This window comes from Euprymna scolopes, chromosome 15 (assembly GCF_053919585.1).
Source record: "Euprymna scolopes isolate OS-2025 chromosome 15, ASM5391958v1, whole genome shotgun sequence".
In the NCBI taxonomy this organism is placed as follows: domain Eukaryota; kingdom Metazoa; phylum Mollusca; class Cephalopoda; order Sepiida; family Sepiolidae; genus Euprymna; species Euprymna scolopes.
In genome coordinates this window covers 106,719,635-106,744,355 of record NC_136496.1, presented here as the reverse complement: position 1 = coordinate 106,744,355, position 24,721 = coordinate 106,719,635, and positions in this window count along the sequence as shown.

The following is a 24,721-nucleotide window of genomic DNA, read 5'->3' as shown; positions in this document are numbered from 1 at the left end:
ATTGTGCTACACAGTTGGTCTATATAATTTCTTCGTTTGCGTCAACTAAAAATTAATGTGTTAATTGTGCTACACAGTTGGTCTATATAATTTCTTCGTTTGCGTCAACTAAAAATTAATGTGTTAATTGTGCTACACAGTTGGTCTATATAAATTCTTCGTTTGCGTCAACTAAAAATTAATGTGTTAATTGTGCTACACAGTTGGTTTATATAATTTCTTCGTTTGCGTCAACTAAAAATTAATGTGTTAATTGTGCTACACAGTTGGTCTATATAATTTCTTCGCTTGCGTCAACTAAAAATTCATGTGTTAATTGTGCTACACAGTTGGTCTATATAATTTCTTCGTTTGCGTCAACTAAAAATTCATGTGTTAATTGTGCTACACAGTGCGTTTATATAATTTCTTCGTTTGCGTCAACTAAAAATTAATGTGTTAATTGTGCTACACAGTTGGTTTATATAATTTCTTCGTTTGCGTCAACTAAAAATTAATGTGTTAATTGTGCGTTTATATAATTTCTTCGTTTGCGTCAACTAAAAATTAATGTGTTAATTGTGCTACACAGTGCGTTTATATAATTTCTTCGTTTGCGTCAACTAAAAATTAATGTGTTAATTGTGCTACACAGTTGGTCTATATAATTTCTTCGTTTGCGTCAACTAAAAATTAATGTGTTAATTGTGCTACACAGTGGGTCTATATAATTTCTTCGTTCGCGTCAACTAAAAATTAATGTGTTAATTGTGCTACACAGTGGGTCTATATAATTTCTTCGTTTGCGTCAACTAAAAATTAATGTGTTAATTGTGCTACACAGTGGGTCTATATAATTTCTTCGTTTGCGTCAACTAAAAATTAATGTGTTGATTGTGCTACACAGTTGGTCTATATAATTTCTTCGTTTGCGTCAACTAAAAATTAATGTGTTCATTGTGCTACACAGTTGGTCTATATAATTTCTTCGTTTGCGTCAACTAAAAATTAATGTGTTCATTGTGCTACACAGTTGGTCTATATAATTTCTTCGTTTGCGTCAACTGAAAATTAATGTGTTAATTGTGCTACACAGTTGGTCTATATAATGTCTTCGTTTGCGTCAACTAAAAATTAATGTGTTAATTGTGCTACACAGTTGGTCTATATAATTTCTTGGTTTGCGTCAACTAAACATTAATGTGTTAATTTTGCTACACAGTTGATTTATATAATTTCTTCGTTTGCGTCAACTAAAAATTAATGTGTTGATTGTGCTACACAGTTGATTTATATAATTTCTTCGTTTGCGTCAACTAAAAATTAATGTGTTAATTGTGCTACACAGTTGGTCTATATAATGTCTTCGTTTGCGTCAACTAAAAATTAATGTGTTCATTGTGCTACACAGTTGGTTTATATAATTTCTTCGTTTGCGTCAACTAAAAATTAATGTGTTAATTGTGCTACACAGTTGGTCTATATAATTTCTTCGTTTGCGTCAACTAAAAATTAATGTGTTAATTGTGCTACACAGTTGGTCTATATAATTTCTTCGTTTGCGTCAACTAAAAATTAATGTGTTAATTGTGCTACACAGTTGGTCTATATAATTTCTTCGTTTGCGTCAACTAAAAATTAATGTGTTAATTGTGCTACACAGTTGGTCTATATAATTTCTTCGTTTGCGTCAACTAAAAATTAATGTGTTAATTGTGCTACACAGTTGGTCTATATAATTTCTTCGTTTGCGTCAACTAAAAATTAATGTGTTAATTGTGCTACACAGTTGGTCTATATAATTTCTTAGTTTGCGTCAACTAAAAATTAATGTGTTAATTGTGCTACACAGTTGGTCTATATAATTTCTTCGTTTGCGTCAACTAAAAATTAATGTGTTAATTGTGCTACACAGTTGGTCTATATAATTTCTTCGTTTGCGTCAACTAAAAATTAATGTGTTAATTGTGCTACACAGTTGGTCTATATAATTTCTTAGTTTGCGTCAACTAAAAATTAATGTGTTAATTGTGCTACACAGTTGGTCTATATAATTTCTTAGTTTGCGTCAACTAAAAATTAATGTGTTAATTGTGCTACACAGTTGATTTATATAATTTCTTCGTTTGCGTCAACTAAAAATTAATGTGTTGATTGTGCTACACAGTTGATTTATATAATTTCTTCGTTTGCGTCAACTAAAAATTAATGTGTTAATTTTGCTACACAGTTGGTCTATATGATTTCTTAGTTTGCGTCAACTAAAACTTAATGTGTTAATTGTGCTACACAGTTGGTCTATATAATTTCTTCGTTTGCGTCAACTAAAAATTAATGTGTTAATTGTGCTACACAGTTGGTCTATATAATTTCTTCGTTTGCGTCAACTAAAAATTAATGTGTTAATTGTGCTACACAGTGCGTTTATATAATTTCTTCGTTTGCGTCAACTAAAAATTAATGTGTTAATTGTGCTACACAGTTGGTTTATATAATTTCTTCGTTTGCGTCAACTAAAAATTAATGTGTTAATTGTGCGTTTATATAATTTCTTCGTTTGCGTCAACTAAAAATTAATGTGTTAATTGTGCTACACAGTGCGTTTATATAATTTCTTCGTTTGCGTCAACTAAAAATTAATGTGTTAATTGTGCTACACAGTTGGTCTATATAATTTCTTCGTTTGCGTCAACTAAAAATTAATGTGTTAATTGTGCTACACAGTGGGTCTATATAATTTCTTCGTTTGCGTCAACTAAAAATTAATGTGTTAATTGTGCTACACAGTTGGTCTATATAATTTCTTCGTTTGCGTCAACTAAAAATTAATGTGTTAATTGTGCTAAACAGTTGGTCTATATAATTTCTTCGTTTGCGTCAACTAAAAATTAATGTGTTAATTTTGCTACACAGTTGATTTATATAATTTCTTCGTTTGCGTCAACTAAAAATTAATGTGTTTATTGTGCTACACAGTTGGTCTATATAATTTCTTCGTTTGCGTCAACTAAAAATTAATGTGTTAATTGTGCTACACAGTTGGTCTATATAATTTCTTAGTTTGCGTCAACTAAAAATTAATGTGTTAATTGTGCTACACAGTTGGTCTATATAATTTCTTCGTTTGCGTCAACTAAAAATTAATGTGTTAATTGTGCTACACAGTTGGTCTATATAATTTCTTCGTTTGCGTCAACTAAAAATTAATGTGTTAATTTTGCTACACAGTTGGTCTATATGATTTCTTAGTTTGCGTCAACTAAAAATTAATGTGTTAATTGTGCTACACAGTTGATTTATATAATTTCTTCGTTTGCGTCAACTAAAAATTAATGTGTTGATTGTGCTACACAGTTGATTTATATAATTTCTTCGTTTGCGTCAACTAAAAATTAATGTGTTAATTTTGCTACACAGTTGGTCTATATGATTTCTTAGTTTGCGTCAACTAAAAATTAATGTGTTAATTGTGCTACACAGTTGGTCTATATAATTTCTTCGTTTGCGTCAACTAAAAATTAATGTGTTAATTGTGCTACACAGTTGGTCTATATAATTTCTTCGTTTGCGTCAACTAAAAATTAATGTGTTAATTGTGCTACACAGTTGGTCTATATAATTTCTTAGTTTGCGTCAACTAAAAATTAATGTGTTAATTGTGCTACACAGTTGGTCTATATAATTTCTTCGTTTGCGTCAACTAAAAATTAATGTGTTAATTGTGCTACACAGTTGGTCTATATAATTTCTTCGTTTGCGTCAACTAAAAATTAATGTGTTAATTTTGCTACACAGCTGGTCTATATGATTTCTTAGTTTGCGTCAACTAAAAATTAATGTGTTAATTGTGCTACACAGTTGATTTATATAATTTCTTCGTTTGCGTCAACTAAAAATTAATGTGTTGATTGTGCTACACAGTTGATTTATATAATTTCTTCGTTTGCGTCAACTAAAAATTAATGTGTTAATTGTGCTACACAGTTGGTCTATATAATGTCTTCGTTTGCGTCAATTAAAAATTAATGTGTTCATTGTGCTACACAGTTGGTTTATATAATTTCTTCGTTTGCGTCAACTAAAAATTAATGTGTTAATTGTGCTACACAGTTGGTCTATATAATTCTTTCGTTTGCGTCAACTAAAAATTAATGTGTTAATTGTGCTACACAGTTGGTCTATATAATTTCTTCGTTTGCGTCAACTAAAAATTAATGTGTTAATTGTGCTACATAGTTGGTCTATATAATTTCTTAGTTTGCGTCAACTAAAAATTAATGTGTTAATTGTGCTACACAGTTGGTCTATATAATTTCTTCGTTTGCGTCAACTAAAAATTAATGTGTTTATTGTGCTACACAGTTGGTCTATATAATTTCTTCGTTTGCGTCAACTAAAAATTAATGTGTTAATTGTGCTACACAGTTGGTCTATATAATTTCTTCGTTTGCGTCAACTAAAAATTAATGTGTTAATTGTGCTACACAGTTGGTCTATATAATTTCTTCGTTTGCGTCAACTAAAAATTAATGTGTTAATTGTGCTACACAGTTGGTCTATATAATTTCTTCGTTTGCGTCAACTAAAAATTAATGTGTTAATTGTGCTACACAGTTGGTCTATATAATTTCTTCGTTTGCGTCAACTAAAAATTTATGTGTTAATTGTGCTACACAGTTGGTCTATATAATTTCTTAGTTTGCGTCAACTAAAAATTAATGTGTTAATTGTGCTACACAGTTGGTCTATATAATTTCTTCGTTTGCGTCAATTAAAAATTAATGTGTTAATTGTGCTACACAGTTGGTCTATATAATTTCTTCGTTTGCGTCAACTAAAAATTAATGTGTTAATTTTGCTACACAGTTGGTCTATATGATTTCTTAGTTTGCGTCAACTAAAAATTAATGTGTTAATTGTGCTACACAGTTGATTTATATAATTTCTTCGTTTGCGTCAACTAAAAATTAATGTGTTGATTGTGCTACACAGTTGATTTATATAATTTCTTCGTTTGCGTCAACTAAAAATTAATGTGTTAATTTTGCTACACAGTTGGTCTATATGATTTCTTAGTTTGCGTCAACTAAAAATTAATGTGTTAATTGTGCTACACAGTTGGTCTATATAATTTCTTCGTTTGCGTCAACTAAAAATTAATGTGTTAATTGTGCTACACAGTTGGTCTATATAATTTCTTCGTTTGCGTCAACTAAAAATTAATGTGTTAATTGTGCTACACAATGCGTTTATATAATTTCTTCGTTTGCGTCAACTAAAAATTAATGTGTTAATTGTGCTACACAGTTGGTTTATATAATTTCTTCGTTTGCGTCAACGAAAAATTAATGTGTTAATTGTGCGTTTATATAATTTCTTCGTTTGCCTCAACTAAAAATTAATGTGTTAATTTTGCTACACAGTTGGTCTATATGATTTCTTAGTTTGCGTCAACTAAAAATTAATGTGTTAATTGTGCTACACAGTTGGTCTATATAATTTCTTCGTTTGCGTCAACTAAAAATTAATGTGTTAATTGTGCTACACAGTGCGTTTATATAATTTCTTCGTTTGCGTCAACTAAAAATTAATGTGTTAATTGTGCTACACAGTTGGTCTATATAATTTCTTCGTTTGCGTCAACTAAAAATTAATGTGTTAATTGTGCTACACAGTGGGTCTATATAATTTCTTCGTTCGCGTCAACTAAAAATTAATGTGTTAATTGTGCTACACAGTGGGTCTATATAATTTCTTCGTTTGCGTCAACTAAAAATTAATGTGTTAATTGTGCTACACAGTGGGTCTATATAATTTCTTCGTTTGCGTCAACTAAAAATTAATGTGTTGATTGTGCTACACAGTTGGTCTATATAATTTCTTCGTTTGCGTCAACTAAAAATTAATGTGTTAATTGTGCTACACAGTTGGTCTATATAATTTCTTCGTTTGCGTCAACTAAAAATTAATGTGTTCATTGTGCTACACAGTTGGTCTATATAATTTCTTCGTTTGCGTCAACTAAAAATTAATGTGTTAATTGTGCTACACAGTTGGTCTATATAATGTCTTCGTTTGCGTCAACTAAAAATGAATGTGTTAATTGTGCTACACAGTTGGTCTATATAATTTCTTCGTTTGCGTCAACTAAAAATTAATGTGTTAATTGTGCTACACAGTTGGTCTATATAATGTCTTCGTTTGCGTCAACTAAAAATTAATGTGTTGATTGTGCTACACAGTTGGTTTATATAATTTCTTCGTTTGCGTCAACTAAAAATTAATGTGTTAATTGTGCTACACAGTTGGTCTATATAATTTCTTCGTTTGCGTCAACTAAAAATTAATGTGTTAATTGTGCTACACAGTTGGTCTATATAATTTCTTCGTTTGCGTCAACTAAAAATTAATGTGTTAATTGTGCTACACAGTTGGTCTATATAATTTCTTAGTTTGCGTCAACTAAAAATTAATGTGTTAATTGTGCTACACAGTTGGTCTATATAATTTCTTCGTTTGCGTCAACTAAAAATTAATGTGTTAATTGTGCAACACAGTTGGTCTATATAATTTCTTCGTTTGCGTCAACTAAAAATTAATGTGTTAATTGTGCTACACAGTGGGTCTATATAATTTCTTCGTTTGCGTCAACTAAAAATTAATGTGTTAATTGTGCTACACAGTTGGTCTATATAATTTCTTAGTTTGCGTCAACTAAAAATTAATGTGTTAATTGTGCTACACAGTTGGTCTATATAATTTCTTCGTTTGCGTCAACTAAATATTAATGTGTTAATTGTGCTACACAGTTGGTCTATATAATTTCTTCGTTTGCGTCAACTAAAAATTAATGTGTTAATTGTGCTACACAGTTGGTCTATATGATTTCTTAGTTTGCGTCAACTAAAAATTAATGTGTTAATTGTGCTACACAGTTGGTCTATATAATTTCTTCGTTTGCGTCAACTAAAAATTAATGTGTTAATTGTGCTACACAGTTGGTCTATATAATTTCTTTGTTTGCGTCAACTAAAAATTAATGTGTTAATTTTGCTACACAGTTGGTCTATATGATTTCTTAGTTTGCGTCAACTAAAAATTAATGTGTTAATTGTGCTACACAGTTGATTTATATAATTTCTTCGTTTGCGTCAACTAAAAATTAATGTGTTGATTGTGCTACACAGTTGATTTATATAATTTCTTCGTTTGCGTCAACTAAAAATTAATGTGTTAATTGTGCTACACAGTTGGTCTATATAATGTCTTCGTTTGCGTCAACTAAAAATTAATGTGTTCATTGTGCTACACAGTTGGTTTATATAATTTCTTCGTTTGCGTCAACTAAAAATTAATGTGTTAATTTTGCTACACAGTTGATTTATATAATTTCTTCGTTTGCGTCAACTAAAAATTAATGTGTTGATTGTGCTACACACTTGATTTATATAATTTCTTCGTTTGCGTCAACTAAAAATTAATGTGTTAATTGTGCTACACAGTTGGTCTATATAATGTCTTCGTTTGCGTCAACTAAAAATTAATGTGTTCATTGTGCTACACAGTTGGTGTATATAATTTCTTCGTTTGCGTCAACTAAAAATTAATGTGTTAATTGTGCTACACAGTTGGTCTATATAATTTCTTCGTTTGCGTCAACTGAAAATTAATGTGTTAATTGTGCTACACAGTTGGTCTATATAATTTCTTCGTTTGCGTCAACTAAAAATTAATGTGTTAATTGTGCTACACAGTTGGTCTATATAATTTCTTAGTTTGCGTCAACTAAAAATTAATGTGTTAATTGTGCTACACAGTTGGTCTATATAATTTCTTCGTTTGCGTCAACTAAAAATTAATGTGTTGATTGTGCTACACAGTTGATTTATATAATTTCTTCGTTTGCGTCAACTAAAAATTAATGTGTTAATTGTGCTACACAGTTGGTCTATATAATTGCTTAGTTTGCGTCAACTAAAAATTAATGTGTTAATTGTGCTACACAGTTGGTCTATATAATTTCTTGGTTTGCGTCAACTAAAAATTAATGTGTTAATTGTGCTACACAGTTGGTCTATATAATTTCTTCGTTTGCGTCAACTAAAAATTAATGTGTTAATTGTGCTACACAGTTGGTCTATATAATTTCTTAGTTTGCGTCAACTAAAAATTAATGTGTTAATTGTGCTACACAGTTGGTCTATATAATTTCTTCGTTTGCGTCAACTAAAAATTAATGTGTTAATTGTGCTACACAGTTGGTCTATATAATTTCTTCGTTTGCGTCAACTAAAAATTAATGTGTTAATTTTGCTACACAGTTGGTCTATATGATTTCTTAGTTTGCGTCAACTAAAAATTAATGTGTTAATTGTGCTACACAGTTGGTCTATATAATTTCTTCGTTTGCGTCAACTAAAAATTAATATGTTAATTGTGCTACACAGTTGGTCTATATAATTTCTTCGTTTGCGTCAACTAAAAATTAATGTGTTGATTGTGCTACACAGTTGGTCTATATAATTTCTTCGTTTGCGTCAACTAAAAATTCATGTGTTAATTGTGCTACACAGTTGGTCTATATAATTTCTTCGTTTGCGTCAACTAAAAATTAATGTGTTAATTGTGCTACACAGTTGGTCTATATAATTTCTTCGTTTGCGTCAACTAAAAATTAATGTGTTAATTTTGCTACACAGTTGGTCTATATGATTTCTTAGTTTGCGTCAACTAAAAATTAATGTGTTAATTGTGCTACACAGTTGGTCTATATAATTTCTTCGTTTGCGTCAACTAAAAATTAATGTGTTAATTGTGCTACACAGTGGGTCTATATAATTTCTTCGTTTGCGTCAACTAAAAATTAATGTGTTGATTGTGCTACACAGTTGGTCTATATAATTTCTTCGTTTGCGTCAACTAAAAATTAATGTGTTAATTGTGCTACACAGTTGGTCTATATAATTTCTTCGTTTGCGTCAACTAAAAATTAATGTGTTCATTGTGCTACACAGTTGGTCTATATAATTTCTTCGTTTGCGTCAACTAAAAATTAATGTGTTAATTGTGCTACACAGTTGGTCTATATAATGTCTTCGTTTGCGTCAACTAAAAATTAATGTGTTAATTGTGCTACACAGTTGGTCTATATAATTTCTTCGTTTGCGTCAACTAAAAATTAATGTGTTAATTTTGCTACACAGTTGATTTATATAATTTCTTCGTTTGCGTCAACTAAAAATTAATGTGTTGATTGTGCTACACAGTTGGTCTATATAATTTCTTCGTTTGCGTCAACTAAAAATTAATGTGTTAATTGTGCTACACAGTTGGTCTATATAATGTCTTCGTTTGCGTCAACTAAAAATTAATGTGTTCATTGTGCTACACAGTTGGTTTATATAATTTCTTCGTTTGCGTCAACTAAAAATTAATGTGTTAATTGTGCTACACAGTTGGTCTATATAATTTCTTCGTTTGCGTCAACTAAAAATTAATGTGTTAATTGTGCTACACAGTTGGTCTATATAATTTCTTCGTTTGCGTCAACTAAAAATTAATGTGTTAATTGTGCTACACAGTTGGTCTATATAATTTCTTAGTTTGCGTCAACTAAAAATTAATGTGTTAATTGTGCTACACAGTTGGTCTATATTATTTCTTCGTTTGCGTCAACTAAAAATTAATGTGTTAATTGTGCAACACAGTTGGTCTATATAATTTCTTCGTTTGCGTCAACTAAAAATTAATGTGTTAATTGTGCTACACAGTGGGTCTATATAATTTCTTCGTTTGCGTCAACTAAAAATTAATGTGTTAATTGTGCTACACAGTTGGTCTATATAATTTCTTAGTTTGCGTCAACTAAAAATTAATGTGTTAATTGTGCTACACAGTTGGTCTATATAATTTCTTCGTTTGCGTCAACTAAAAATTAATGTGTTAATTGTGCTACACAGTTGGTCTATATAATTTCTTCGTTTGCGTCAACTAAAAATTAATGTGTTAATTGTGCTACACAGTTGGTCTATATGATTTCTTAGTTTGCGTCAACTAAAAATTAATGTGTTAATTGTGCTACACAGTTGGTCTATATAATTTCTTCGTTTGCGTCAACTAAAAATTAATGTGTTAATTGTGCTACACAGTTGGTCTATATAATTTCTTCGTTTGCGTCAACTAAAAATTAATGTGTTAATTTTGCTACACAGTTGGTCTATATGATTTCTTAGTTTGCGTCAACTAAAAATTAATGTGTTAATTGTGCTACACAGTTGATTTATATAATTTCTTCGTTTGCGTCAACTAAAAATTAATGTGTTGATTGTGCTACACAGTTGATTTATATAATTTCTTCGTTTGCGTCAACTAAAAATTAATGTGTTAATTGTGCTACACAGTTGGTCTATATAATGTCTTCGTTTGCGTCAACTAAAAATTAATGTGTTCATTGTGCTACACAGTTGGTTTATATAATTTCTTCGTTTGCGTCAACTAAAAATTAATGTGTTAATTTTGCTACACAGTTGGTCTATATGATTTCTTAGTTTGCGTCAACTAAAAATTAATGTGTTAATTGTGCTACACAGTTGGTCTATATAATTTCTTCGTTTGCGTCAACTAAAAATTAATGTGTTAATTTTGCTACACAGTTGATTTATATAATTTCTTCGTTTGCGTCAACTAAAAATTAATGTGTTGATTGTGCTACACAGTTGATTTATATAATTTCTTCGTTTGCGTCAACTAAAAATTAATGTGTTAATTGTGCTACACAGTTGGTCTATATAATGTCTTCGTTTGCGTCAACTAAAAATTAATGTGTTCATTGTGCTACACAGTTGGTGTATATAATTTCTTCGTTTGCGTCAACTAAAAATTAATGTGTTAATTGTGCTACACAGTTGGTCTATATAATTTCTTCGTTTGCGTCAACTGAAAATTAATGTGTTAATTGTGCTACACAGTTGGTCTATATAATTTCTTCGTTTGCGTCAACTAAAAATTAATGTGTTAATTGTGCTACACAGTTGGTCTATATAATTTCTTAGTTTGCGTCAACTAAAAATTAATGTGTTAATTGTGCTACACAGTTGGTCTATATAATTTCTTCGTTTGCGTCAACTAAAAATTAATGTGTTGATTGTGCTACACAGTTGATTTATATAATTTCTTCGTTTGCGTCAACTAAAAATTAATGTGTTAATTGTGCTACACAGTTGGTCTATATAATTGCTTAGTTTGCGTCAACTAAAAATTAATGTGTTAATTGTGCTACACAGTTGGTCTATATAATTTCTTGGTTTGCGTCAACTAAAAATTAATGTGTTAATTGTGCTACACAGTTGGTCTATATAATTTCTTCGTTTGCGTCAACTAAAAATTAATGTGTTAATTGTGCTACACAGTTGGTCTATATAATTTCTTAGTTTGCGTCAACTAAAAATTAATGTATTAATTGTGCTACACAGTTGGTCTATATAATTTCTTCGTTTGCGTCAACTAAAAATTAATGTGTTAATTGTGCTACACAGTTGGTCTATATAATTTCTTCGTTTGCGTCAACTAAAAATTAATGTGTTAATTTTGCTACACAGTTGGTCTATATGATTTCTTAGTTTGCGTCAACTAAAAATTAATGTGTTAATTGTGCTACACAGTTGGTCTATATAATTTCTTCGTTTGCGTCAACTAAAAATTAATATGTTAATTGTGCTACACAGTTGGTCTATATAATTTCTTCGTTTGCGTCAACTAAAAATTAATGTGTTAATTGTGCTACACAGTTGGTCTATATAATTTCTTCGTTTGCGTCAACTAAAAATTAATGTGTTAATTGTGCTACACAGTTGGTCTATATAATTTCTTCGTTTGCGTCAACTAAAAATTAATGTGTTAATTGTGCTACACAGTTGATTTATATAATTTCTTCGTTTGCGTCAACTAAAAATTAATGTGTTGATTGTGCTACACAGTTGATTTATATAATTTCTTCGTTTGCGTCAACTAAAAATTAATGTGTTAATTGTGCTACACAGTTGGTCTGTATGATTTCTTAGTTTGCGTCAACTAAAAATTAATGTGTTAATTGTGCTACACAGTTGGTCTATATAATTTCTTCGTTTGCGTCAACTAAAAATTAATGTGTTAATTGTGCTACACAGTTGGTCTATATAATTTCTTCGTTTGCGTCAACTAAAAATTAATGTGTTCATTGTGCTACACAGTTGGTCTATATAATTTCTTCGTTTGCGTCAACTAAAAATTAATGTGTTAATTGTGCTACACAGTTGGTCTATATAATTTCTTCGTTTGCGTCAACTAAAAATTAATGTGTTAATTGTGCTACACAGTTGGTCTATATAATTTCTTCGTTTGCGTCAACTAAAAATTAATGTGTTAATTGTGCTACACAGTTGGTCTATATAATTTCTTCGTTTGCGTCAACTAAAAATTAATGTGTTAATTTTGCTACACAGTTGGTCTATATGATTTCTTAGTTTGCGTCAACTAAAAATTAATGTGTTAATTGTGCTACACAGTTGGTCTATATAATTTCTTCGTTTGCGTCAACTAAAAATTAATGTGTTAATTGTGCTACACAGTTGGTCTATATAATTTCTTAGTTTGCGTCAACTAAAAATTAATGTGTTGATTGTGCTACACAGTTGATTTATATAATTTCTTCGTTTGCGTCAACTAAAAATTAATGTGTTAATTGTGCTACACAGTTGGTCTATATAATGTCTTCGTTTGCGTCAACTAAAAATTAATGTGTTCATTGTGCTACACAGTTGGTTTATATAATTTCTTCGTTTGCGTCAACTAAAAATTAATGTGTTAATTGTGCTACACAGTTGGTCTATATAATTTCTTCGTTTGCGTCAACTAAAAATTAATGTGTTAATTGTGCTACACAGTTGGTCTATATAATTTCTTCGTTTGCGTCAACTAAAAATTAATGTGTTAATTGTGCTACACAGTTGGTCTATATAATTTCTTAGTTTGCGTCAACTAAAAATTAATGTGTTAATTGTGCTACACAGTTGGTCTATATAATTTCTTCGTTTGCGTCAACTAAAAATTAATGTGTTAATTGTGCTCCACAGTTGGTCTATATAATTTCTTCGTTTGCGTCAACTAAAAATTAATGTGTTAATTGTGCTACACAGTTGGTCTATATAATTTCTTCGTTTGCGTCAACTAAAAATTAATGTGTTAATTGTGCTACACAGTTGGTCTATATAATTTCTTCGTTTGCGTCAACTAAAAATTAATGTGTTAATTGTGCTACACAGTTGGTCTATATAATTTCTTCGTTTGCGTCAACTAAAAATTAATGTGTTAATTGTGCTACACAGTTGGTCTATATAATTTCTTCGTTTGCGTCAACTAAAAATTAATGTGTTAATTTTGCTACACAGTTGGTCTATATGATTTCTTAGTTTGCGTCAACTAAAAATTAATGTGTTAATTGTGCTACACAGTTGGTCTATATAATTTCTTCGTTTGCGTCAACTAAAAATTAATGTGTTAATTGTGCTACACAGTTGGTCTATATAATTTCTTAGTTTGCGTCAACTAAAAATTAATGTGTTGATTGTGCTACACAGTTGATTTATATAATTTCTTCGTTTGCGTCAACTAAAAATTAATGTGTTAATTGTGCTACACAGTTGGTCTATATAATGTCTTCGTTTGCGTCAACTAAAAATTAATGTGTTCATTGTGCTACACAGTTGGTTTATATAATTTCTTCGTTTGCGTCAACTAAAAATTAATGTGTTAATTGTGCTACACAGTTGGTCTATATAATTTCTTCGTTTGCGTCAACTAAAAATTAATGTGTTAATTGTGCTACACAGTTGGTCTATATAATTTCTTCGTTTGCGTCAACTAAAAATTAATGTGTTAATTGTGCTACACAGTTGGTCTATATAATTTCTTAGTTTGCGTCAACTAAAAATTAATGTGTTAATTGTGCTACACAGTTGGTCTATATAATTTCTTCGTTTGCGTCAACTAAAAATTAATGTGTTAATTGTGCTCCACAGTTGGTCTATATAATTTCTTCGTTTGCGTCAACTAAAAATTAATGTGTTAATTGTGCTACACAGTTGGTCTATATAATTTCTTCGTTTGCGTCAACTAAAAATTAATGTGTTAATTGTGCTACACAGTTGGTCTATATAATTTCTTCGTTTGCGTCAACTAAAAATTAATGTGTTAATTGTGCTACACAGTTGGTCTATATAATTTCTTCGTTTGCGTCAACTAAAAATTAATGTGTTAATTGTGCTACACAGTTGGTCTATATAATTTCTTCGTTTGCGTCAACTAAAAATTAATGTGTTAATTGTGCTACACAGTTGGTCTATATAATTTCTTAGTTTGCGTCAACTAAAAATTAATGTGTTAATTGTGCTACACAGTTGGTCTATATAATTTCTTCGTTTGCGTCAACTAAAAATTAATGTGTTAATTGTGCTACACAGTTGGTCTATATAATTTCTTCGTTTGCGTCAACTAAAAATTAATGTGTTAATTTTGCTACACAGTTGGTCTATATGATTTCTTAGTTTGCGTCAACTAAAAATTAATGTGTTAATTGTGCTACACAGTTGATTTATATAATTTCTTCGTTTGCGTCAACTAAAAATTAATGTGTTGATTGTGCTACACAGTTGATTTATATAATTTCTTCGTTTGCGTCAACTAAAAATTAATGTGTTAATTTTGCTACACAGTTGGTCTATATGATTTCTTAGTTTGCGTCAACTAAAAATGAATGTGTTAATTGTGCTACACAGTTGGTCTATATAATTTCTTCGTTTGCGTCAACTAAAAATTAATGTGTTAATTGTGCTACACAGTTGGTCTATATAATTTCTTCGTTTGCGTCAACTAAAAATTAATGTGTTAATTGTGCTACACAGTTGGTCTATATAATTTCTTCGTTTGCGTCAACTAAAAATTAATGTGTTAAATGTGCTACACAGTTGGTCTATATAATTCCTTCGTTTGCGTCAACTAAAAATTAATGTGTTAATTGTGCTACACAGTTGGTCTATATAATTTCTATATAATTTCTTCGTTGCATATTTATCAAATGCGTGCCAAATTATATACACGTTCTTATTTCTTTCACCATGTTTTTCTTTAAATCACACCAGACAAAATTGCTGAGTCAACAATACAAGTTTATTTACATCAATCAACTGATAACATATGACAAGAGAAAGATCGATCGATATGTGGGTTTGGTGGCGCGGTGTCGGTGCGAGACGACGGTAGAAATGTCATTCACTGCTCGAGTTGCTCGCTCTCTCTAACTCAGATTTCTGTTCACTTATGTATTATATTTACATTCCATAAATCGGAATTCGATGTTCACTTTGCAATGCGCAATGTCTTTAGTCGACATTCTAACTCAGGTTATAATATATGTCGTCTCATTGTTTCCGGGGTATTTTTAGGTCATTCTCCATAACTCAAACTCTTCGATCAGAATATTGTTTCCTTTTGTTTTAATTGAATTACGTCAGTAATCAGATTTAACATCTGGATTTGCCCAGATCATGAATTTGCGTGTGTGCAATACATTCGATGTTTACCGACGTCGTCCGTTATCTATGCAATACTTGTACTTGGATTTATTTGCCTCTATTATTTGTTCTAATGATCGATATGTTTTAGATATATGTTTAATACAGAGTTATCAGATAAAATAACCATATATGCTAACACATAGATAATTTGATGAAAGACGTTTTTACAAAAGAAACAAGAAGAAAAAGCAAACGAATTAATTAATTATTTATTTAAAGGCATTTTTACAAAAAAAGGTACCAGGAAAGAAAGAAAAAGAAAATAAAGCCACCAATGCGAATCCAGTAATTTTCGAAAAACCTTTTAGATTTTAAGTTATTTATAAAGAAAGGTTGAAACGTAAAGCGCGTAATTTTAAAGGAAATACAAAAGAGAAAATAAGGGGAATAATTTTAAAAAGAATTAATAAACTAAAAAGAAACAAAACTATTTTACAAGAAGGGCAGAAAGAAAGCAAGAAGAAGAAGATTAAGAAGAAGGAGAAGAAAAAAGAAGAAAAAAAAGAAGAAATAAACAGTTAAATAAATTTATTGATGGAAGAGGAAAAAAAAAGAAAGGAAATGATAGATACATTTTAAAATAAAGAAAGATATCCAATCAAAATATGGAGTAATTTTAGACGAAAACAACGAAAAAGAAAATTAACAGAAGAATATATGAAAATAATATTTAGAAGAAGAAGAAGAAGAAGAAGAAGAAGAAGAAGAAGAAGAAGAAGAAGAAGAAGATGTCAGCGCCATATGAGCGCCAGGAGCATGTGAAGATAAACTTGTGGGGGGAGAAACGTTTGTAATTAGGTTACAGAGATAAGGCTAAAATAAAAACACCTTAACTAAAAAGATTTGAAGCTACTGAAGTTCCAAGTTGTGTTTAGGATCTCGGGGGTTTGGTGCTGATTGGCTTATCGCTTCAAAAGCTAAATCACAAACGACGTACGCCTAAAAAGATGGCATAAGAACACAGAGACAATGCGGACATTATAAGCAATTAAACAAAACATCTCCCTGTCCAAGTCGATTATACAAAGTACCTTGGCTCATTAAAAAAAAAGAAAGTAAAGACGAAACTATAGAAAGAAAGAAAGAAAAGACAACAATACGTCGAAAAATGGGATTTGAAAAAGAAGAAAAGGAATATTACTCTAGCCTGAAAAATGCCTGGGAAACTCTGTCAGCATTCACTGGTAGGAATGCCTCGGGTGATTAGCAATAAACTAATTCCTTCTTAAAAAGGTAAAGGCAAAGCATAGGAACGTGGACCTCCTAGAACTGCACAGAAATAAAGACATACCTCAGTCAATAAAGGACAAGCTATCTTAACAATGACCTAGACTTTGTCGTATTTGGTGCGAGGGGAAACCGTCCAGCTGATGGCTAAAAAAGCCAACTTTTTTCATTAAAGAAACCGAGTGTCATTCTAACCTCAAAGGCAAAAAAAACGTGTTGCTTGTTTGAAGCTACGTTGTAATTGTATTTCAAAGAGAAAATCCTTCTGCTGCAGCATCGACCGAGCCGTATGATTGGCTCGACAGACATGGTTAACATCGAGCACCGAATCCGGACGAAGAAAACGAGCAGATGATCATGGTCTGTACAGTGAAATGCACACGAGCGTAAGTTCAAATGAAAATATTCAATTTTTTTTTATCGTCAGCAAAGTTCAAAACAGGAGAGCGGTACAAAGTATCACACAATTAAACTTAATGATATGAATTGTCCTTTTCTTAATTTTAAAACGTAAAAATTAATAATCCTAATAGCGGAAGTAAATGCGTATTATTAGCCATAAAATATTTATAAACACTCAACTTTTATTACCTTTAATTTTTACTTTCCAAGAAAAAGTTAAAGTCACAAAAAACAACACAAAGTGCAAATTGAGACTCGTACTCGTTTCTTTGTTATCTTCGACCCCGCGGTCTAAATAAATCGTTTGTTTAGTCATATCACCTATACAAACATTAGCATTAACAATAAAGCAGTATAACGCGAACAAACGAAGAAAACGATATTTGCTCTAGGCGAGTTGAACCAGCTTCCTCTAGAGGATGAAGTTTCTAGTGATTATCAACAAGCGGCCCCCAATGCATGTAACTGACTCCAGCCGCATATAAGTGGGCGTATGTAGTGATCTTCAGTCATATGAGGTTAAGTGGTTGACTATAATGGAGGGCGACCCAAAGGCTCACTTTTCATTAGCATTTATACCGGGGTGTGGGGAACGACGCAGCTCCATTTCCAGGATTACTCCACTTACCCTTGATCCGTCTCTATAATGCTGAGTGTTTAAAAAGGGGCATCAAGTACTGCTTTTAAGCTTTTCGTATGGTTGATAAGCCAAGTTTGGTAATATATGTGAAGGGGTGAGATAAAGTACCGTTTGCCACCGTGAAATTCAGGAGAGATGACCAATAGTAGTAGCAACAATCGTTGTTACCCACGAGTGTTACGATTTCCTGGTTCCTTTTGTTGGTTCTGTTCTTGTTTCTGCCGTTATTGTTGTCCTTTTCTGTTGCTGTTGTTTGTTTGTTTATTTGTTTGTTTGTTTATTTGTTTGTTTGTTTGTTTATTTGTTTGTTTGTTTGTTTGTTTGTTTATTTGTTTGTTGAGCATCATTTTATCATGTTCTTCGATATCTTTCTATTAGGAATTCTTTCTAGAAGGATATCGGGTATTTACGGAATGGAACATGTAAAGGTTGCCAACGTTCCTAAAGGAAGTGTTTCTGTGAAACTTGGCATACCCGCACCGTTAACCACTGAGCCACCGTCACCTCCTTGATGTTTTTGTTGTTGTTGTTGCGGTTGTTGCTGTTGCGGTTGTTGCTGTTGTTGTTGTTGCTGTGGTTGTTGCTGTTGTTGTTGTTGCTGTTGTTATTGTTGTTGTTGTTGCTGTCGTTATTGTTGTTGTTGTTGCTGTTGTTGTTGTTGTTGCTGTTGTTGTTGTTGTTGTTGTTTTTGCTGTCGTTATTGCTGTTGTTGTTGTTGCTGTTGTTACTGTTGCTGTCGTTGTTGTTGTCGTTATTGTTGTTGTTGCTGTTGTTGCTGTTTTTGTTGCTGTTGTTGTTGTTGCTGTTGTTGTTATTGTTGTTGTTGTTGTTGTTGTTGCTGTTGTTGTTGTTGTTGTTGTTGTTGTTGTTGTTGTTGCTGTTGTTATTATTGTTGTTGTTGCTGTTGTTATTGTTGCTGTCGTTATTGTTGCTGTCGTTATTGTTGTTGTTGTTGTTGTTGCTGTTGCTGTTGTTGTTGTTGTTGTTGCTGTTGTTGTTGTTGTTTTTGTTGCTGTTGTTATTGTTGTCGTTGTTACTGTTGTCGTTGTTGTTGCTGTCGTTATTGTTGCTGTTGTTGCTGCTGTCGTTATTGTTGCTGTTGCTATTGCTACTGTTGTTCTTGTTGTCGTTGTTGTTGCTGTTGTTGTCATTGAGTATCATTCATAATGATTTTGTTGGCATTTGTTCCTCGATATCTTTTCTATTTCGAATTCTTTCTAGAAGTAGATCGAGTACTTATGGGAAGGATCACATGAAAGTTGCTACCGTCTGAAAGTGACAGTGTTCCTGTGGAACGAATTGGGTTCGAACCTGGCATACCTATGTTGGCAGCTCGCATCATTAACCACAGGATCACTGTTGTCTCCCTGTTGTTGTTGTTCCACACACGGTTCTCTCCTGAAAACTGCAACTGTATATTTTAGTTCAAGAATCCACGTGAAGGATTAAAGTTGGTATTTTTTTATTCTTACGGGTAAACAAGGTTTGCTAACATGTCAAGAGAATGAGCTTCTTAGAGCAAAATTATGATATCCATCAAGAATGTGTACAATACTCCACAGACACGGACACCAATAATAAGAAAACAATGCGTTTTAATAATTTTCACTCGAATACAATATGTTTTGGGATTAATTTCAATTGTTGTCCAGAATTATCTCTATATGAAAAAAAAATAAATAAAAATAGGTATAAATGTACGTATCCGTGATGAAATGAAAAACTCATATTCCAAAAATCACATAAATTAATCAAGTAGTTTTATTTTTATAAAAAAAATAATTTCCTAGCGATTTATCAGAATTCGTTGGCATTACAGCATAAATCTCGCAAGTTTTAATTATGTTGAGTTATTTCCCTTTGTTTTTTATGTTGCTTTTAAAATGGCAGACAAGACAGCCGCTCTTCGGTTACTCATAAAATTTGATTTTCTTATTTAAAAATCAAACTATTTGATCAATTTACGTGAATGTTGGAATACGGCATTTTCATTTAGTCATGGGTACGTACATAATACAGATTTTTCTATATTTTTGTGGGTTTTTTTTTTTTTTTTGAAATATAGGTAAATTTTGGATGAGAACCTTAATTTCCAATTAAAAATAAAAGGGCAATTGCATATGGACAAAATTCATTCAAACTTTTGTTTTCAAACTTAGAAAAGGAAAGAAGACAAATAATTTCAAAGAAAAAACAAATTATCGTTCCTAGATGTGCTGATAACTCGCACTGGCCAAGGGTTTATGTTATCTATATATCGAACGCCAACTTTCACTGGACAATATCTAAAATTCAACTCCCATCATTTATATGATGTAAAAAAAAAAAGGAATCGCCCGTTACCTACAACATTGGGGAAAAGCAATATGTGGTAAGAGCAATACATATCAAGAGATTGTATAAGAAATGTAAAAATACCAGCAGTGGTTTACGTCATGTTTTGAGAAAAATAGAAAAACCGAATGAAATTATTAAAATAATCAACGTTTCGTCCTTATTTCAGAGGACATTTTCAGGATATTGAAGTAAAAATGCAAGAAAAGAAAAAGTCATAGATCATACGAAAAAGAGAACAGTTTTTGAATCCTACCCATGTCGGGAAGGACAAACATATGTGTGCGTATGGGAAGGTTGGGTTGTTCGATGTCTATATATACACTTTTAAAAATGCGTTAAAATAAATATGTACATTTTTTTTTCTTCTGTAAACTTATTCATTTTGTTGAAATATTTAAGGAAAAACGGTTAGCCAGGATCTGTTTTGATATTTTGTTCTTTTATTATTATTTTCCCTATGCTAGGGATTAAATGGTAGAAGCCTTTTCTGTGCGTAATAGTATTAGTATTTATTTTAACGCATTTTTAAAAGTGTATATATAGACATCGAACAACCCAACCTTCCCATACGCACACATATGTTTGTCCTTCCCGACATGGGTAGGATTCAAAAACTGTTCTCTTCTTCGTATGATCTATGACTTTTTCTTTTCTTGCATTTTTACTTCAATATCCTGAAGATGTCCTCTGAAATAAGGACGAAACGTTGATTATTTTAATAATTTCATTCGGTTTTTCTATTTTTCTCAAAACATATCAAGAGATTGACAGATTAAGAGAAACCCTTCACCAAAACAATTATCCAGAGAGCATGACATCAGCTCTAAGAAATTATGGCATTTCCATAGGAATGTGAAGCGGTAGGTCATTCTTACCAGGTTCTTTTTTTTTTTTTTTTTTTTATAAATTTTTTCAAGACTTTTCTATTTTCGTATAGACTTGATACGTTTCTGAACATTTTAGATGAGGCTTTATAATTTGTATTATTTGGTTGCCTGGCTGTTTTTGTTATACGGCATATCAACCTTTTTCAGGTTATTTAATGCCGAATCTAGTAATTTTGAAGAAAAAATTTTTAATAGAATTTTTTTTTTCAAGTCGGTTTCTATTCAACCCATAGTTGGGACTTTGACAGGTACTTCCACTCCGCGTCAGAGTGGACTTGGGAGCAATGGTATTTAAGAGGTGGCTCTACACTCCCCATAGCCCACAAACTGGGGCCTCACCATTGGATATAGTTTAAGGTCATATTCAGGACCGATCGTATTATTTGAATTATTCAAACAACTGTTTTCATCTTGAGTGCTAATTCTCTAGGTGTATGTTTTTTCTCTTTTTTTTTACACGGTGGTCACCACTTATCAAGGCCCGGAAGCCACTCAGGGATAAGGGTTATTGCAAGTACATTACGTTAGTGTGGAGATTTAATGAAGTTTTTACTTAAGGGGGCGGTTCATTAGGAATTTGTTTAGGTTGGACTTGAAGACATCCAGGTTGTAGTCAGGTGGGAAGCAGGCAGACGGAACAGAGTTCCACAGGCGTGCAGTTCTAAGAACGAAGCTTTGTTCATGGAATCTACGTTTTGATTTAAGCACAGATAAAGAGTGGGGAAAATTATTTACAGTGGATTCAGCTAGACGAGTGTTTTTCGTGAAAGATTGGCGAGGGGGAACTAGAGATTGGAGTTCAGACGAGCACCTGCTATGGAAATAACAATAAAACAAGGATAGGCTCGCAACGTCTGTTCTGTGGGAGAGAGGTTGCAGGGAAGAGAAAGAGGCACCCCCCACTAAGCCACGAAGTCTATTTTGTACTCTGTCAAGGCAGGATAGTCTGTTTTTTTTTGCAGCTCCTGTCCCGATATGGCAGCAGTATTCCATCCTTGGACGTACTTGGCTTTTATCTTACATGGCTCAGAAGAGAACAATAGTCCGAATAATCCAAATAATATGAATTATCAACCCTCATCTCAAAAATTCAGAAGCAAAAATAATTTCATGTAAGAAAAGGAATAAACACTGTCTTTGATGAAAAATTTAACTCTAAAACTTGTACATGCAGTGAGATGTAAAAAGAAAAAAGAAATTATCTCATGCCGTCTTATTTTATTTGTAAAACAAATCTAATTTATAAAACTCACTATGTCTGTCTGTCTGTCTCCATATTTTCAAACTCTATCTCCCCCGAAACTAAAAGTCGCAGAGCTGCGCTAGTAGCCTCAAATGATTAGATTTTTATGGACTGTTTCTTTACGGGTCTTTACCCGGTTAAAATCGTTTTTAAGGGGTCAAAAAGAAGTCAAAATGAAAATAATCGTTAAACATTTTGTGCATTCACCTTAGTTTATTTTCAATCAGTTCATATGCGTGCCACGTTGGTACAGAGGTAACGTCACCAGCTTCGAATGCTAGTTTTGCTTTAGGTTTCAATTCTAGCTGATGGCACCCAAATACTTTTTTTTTCACTTTTGAAATCACAACTCTATAATAATATATACGAAATTTGGACGAATTAAAATATCATATTTAAGCGTATTTTCGACCGGGCAAAGCCAGCCCTCCCCTCCCTCGCTGTGCATTATATTCACTGCTGGTTTTAAGTACCACCATAATTATGTCATTTTTCAGTTAACAGGCCTTGTCTCTCAATGACGGTGCCTTAGACCACTGCAACCTATTGTGGCCGCAGTGGGCTCCATGCTTTCATAGGCCCCACGCTGATCCCTTTTTTTTTTTCAAAATCTTAATTTTCAGTTATCATCATATGCCTACCCACGCACAGGTCCCCGCACAATCCATTTTGCATATGACCCCGCAATAGCTTACGTCGGGCCTAATTATATTTACAACTGGATTAGGTACTTGGATGCAATTGCAACGACTTACCCTTTTTTTCTTTCTGTAAATAAACTTGAATTTTAAATGAGGATTTTTATCCTATTTTTCCACCTAACCTTCATCATTGTTTTTTTATATATTTTTTATTTTTAGTAAAAATGTTCTCGTGAAAAATGAGAATATTGCATAGTCTCATTCCCATCAAAATATGCGACACGTGGTAAGAAAAACTAATCGAATTCTCTAAATACATGAGTGCCAAAATTATTTTGTGTGTCACTGGAACATTGGATGTATTTGATCCTCTCCCTCTGCAAGGACTGTGACACCAGGATCAGAAAGTGAGATTGAGAAGTCAGCACCCCCGAGGAGAGACACTTTGACCTGCAAAAAGTGGCTGAGTAGCCCGTCGGAATTCCCCGGTGAGGGCACCTCAGACGATTATCAATAAACTAACCTCTTCTCAAAGCCTGGAAGAACTGCACACGAACAGCATTACACCGCAGTCAACAGGGACCAGGTCAACAGCAGGAATGGTTTAATCTCTCTCTTTTTTTTAGGGAGGGGGGGGGGAGATAAAGGATAAAAATCCCGGGCCGAGTTGGATTTTCGTCCATCAGAACAACGAGGACCATCTGATCATCCTGGATAGATGTAAAATGACACGTGCTGATATGTGAAGCAAGGACGGCGTAATCTATAATCACTCATCTCCTAAGTCGGCACTTCTTAATTCCAGTGATAAGGAGAAGTCCAGGGTGAGTGGAAAAAGTACCAAGATAAACAGAGAATGCATACATCACCTGGTATTCCCAAATGTTCGCCGATTTTCGTACTGACCAGACTCAGCATCACTTAACGTCCGTCATCCAACGGGAACAGATGTGTCGACGTAACTATGCAGTATATTGAGAAAGTACACACACGTCAGCCATAAACAACGATAAAGATACCCGGCGAACCGAATATACATTTCATTTTTTTTATTTTATTATTATTTTACTTTTTTTTTTTTTTACCCCAAACAATACATATTGCCACTTGAAATGTAAAGGGTCACTATTTGGGGTCGTGTCTAACAGAACTGTCGGGAGTTGAGCAGCGATTCACTTTACAGTTGAACTTCAGCATGTTAGTACGGTCAGGGAAGCAGGAAACAGGGAGCCATTCAAAAGTCTAGCAATCCGAGAGAAGAATCTATTAGAGTAGAAGTCTTTCCGGCATCTAGGGACCTCAACAGTGAAGGGGTGGGATTTTGTTGCATGTCGGGTTTGTCGGGAATATGTGCATTCCAGATGGCAGTGTGTCTTGTTTGGAGTGAAAAAGAGTAAAAATAAATAAATAAATAAAGTTTAAGTCAAGTATTTTGGTTTATTCGTGCTCATAAATCGAAGAAGGGCGTGTGTTTTCGAACGTGCACCGGAATTAGTGTCTGACTGGCTCTAATAATGGAATTGCTTTGTTTTTGTTTTTTTTAATTTTTTTGTTGTAGTTTTTTTGTTTGTTTGTTTTTTACCTAATTATTGAGTTGAATAAATCTGGAAAAAAATTAATTTAATAAATAGATAGATAGATAGATAGATAGATAGATAGATAGATAGATAGATAATGAAAGACAGAGAGAGAGAGAGAGAGAGAGAGAGAGTTTGAACTATTAACATAAAAAACGTGATTAAAATATAAATGGACTC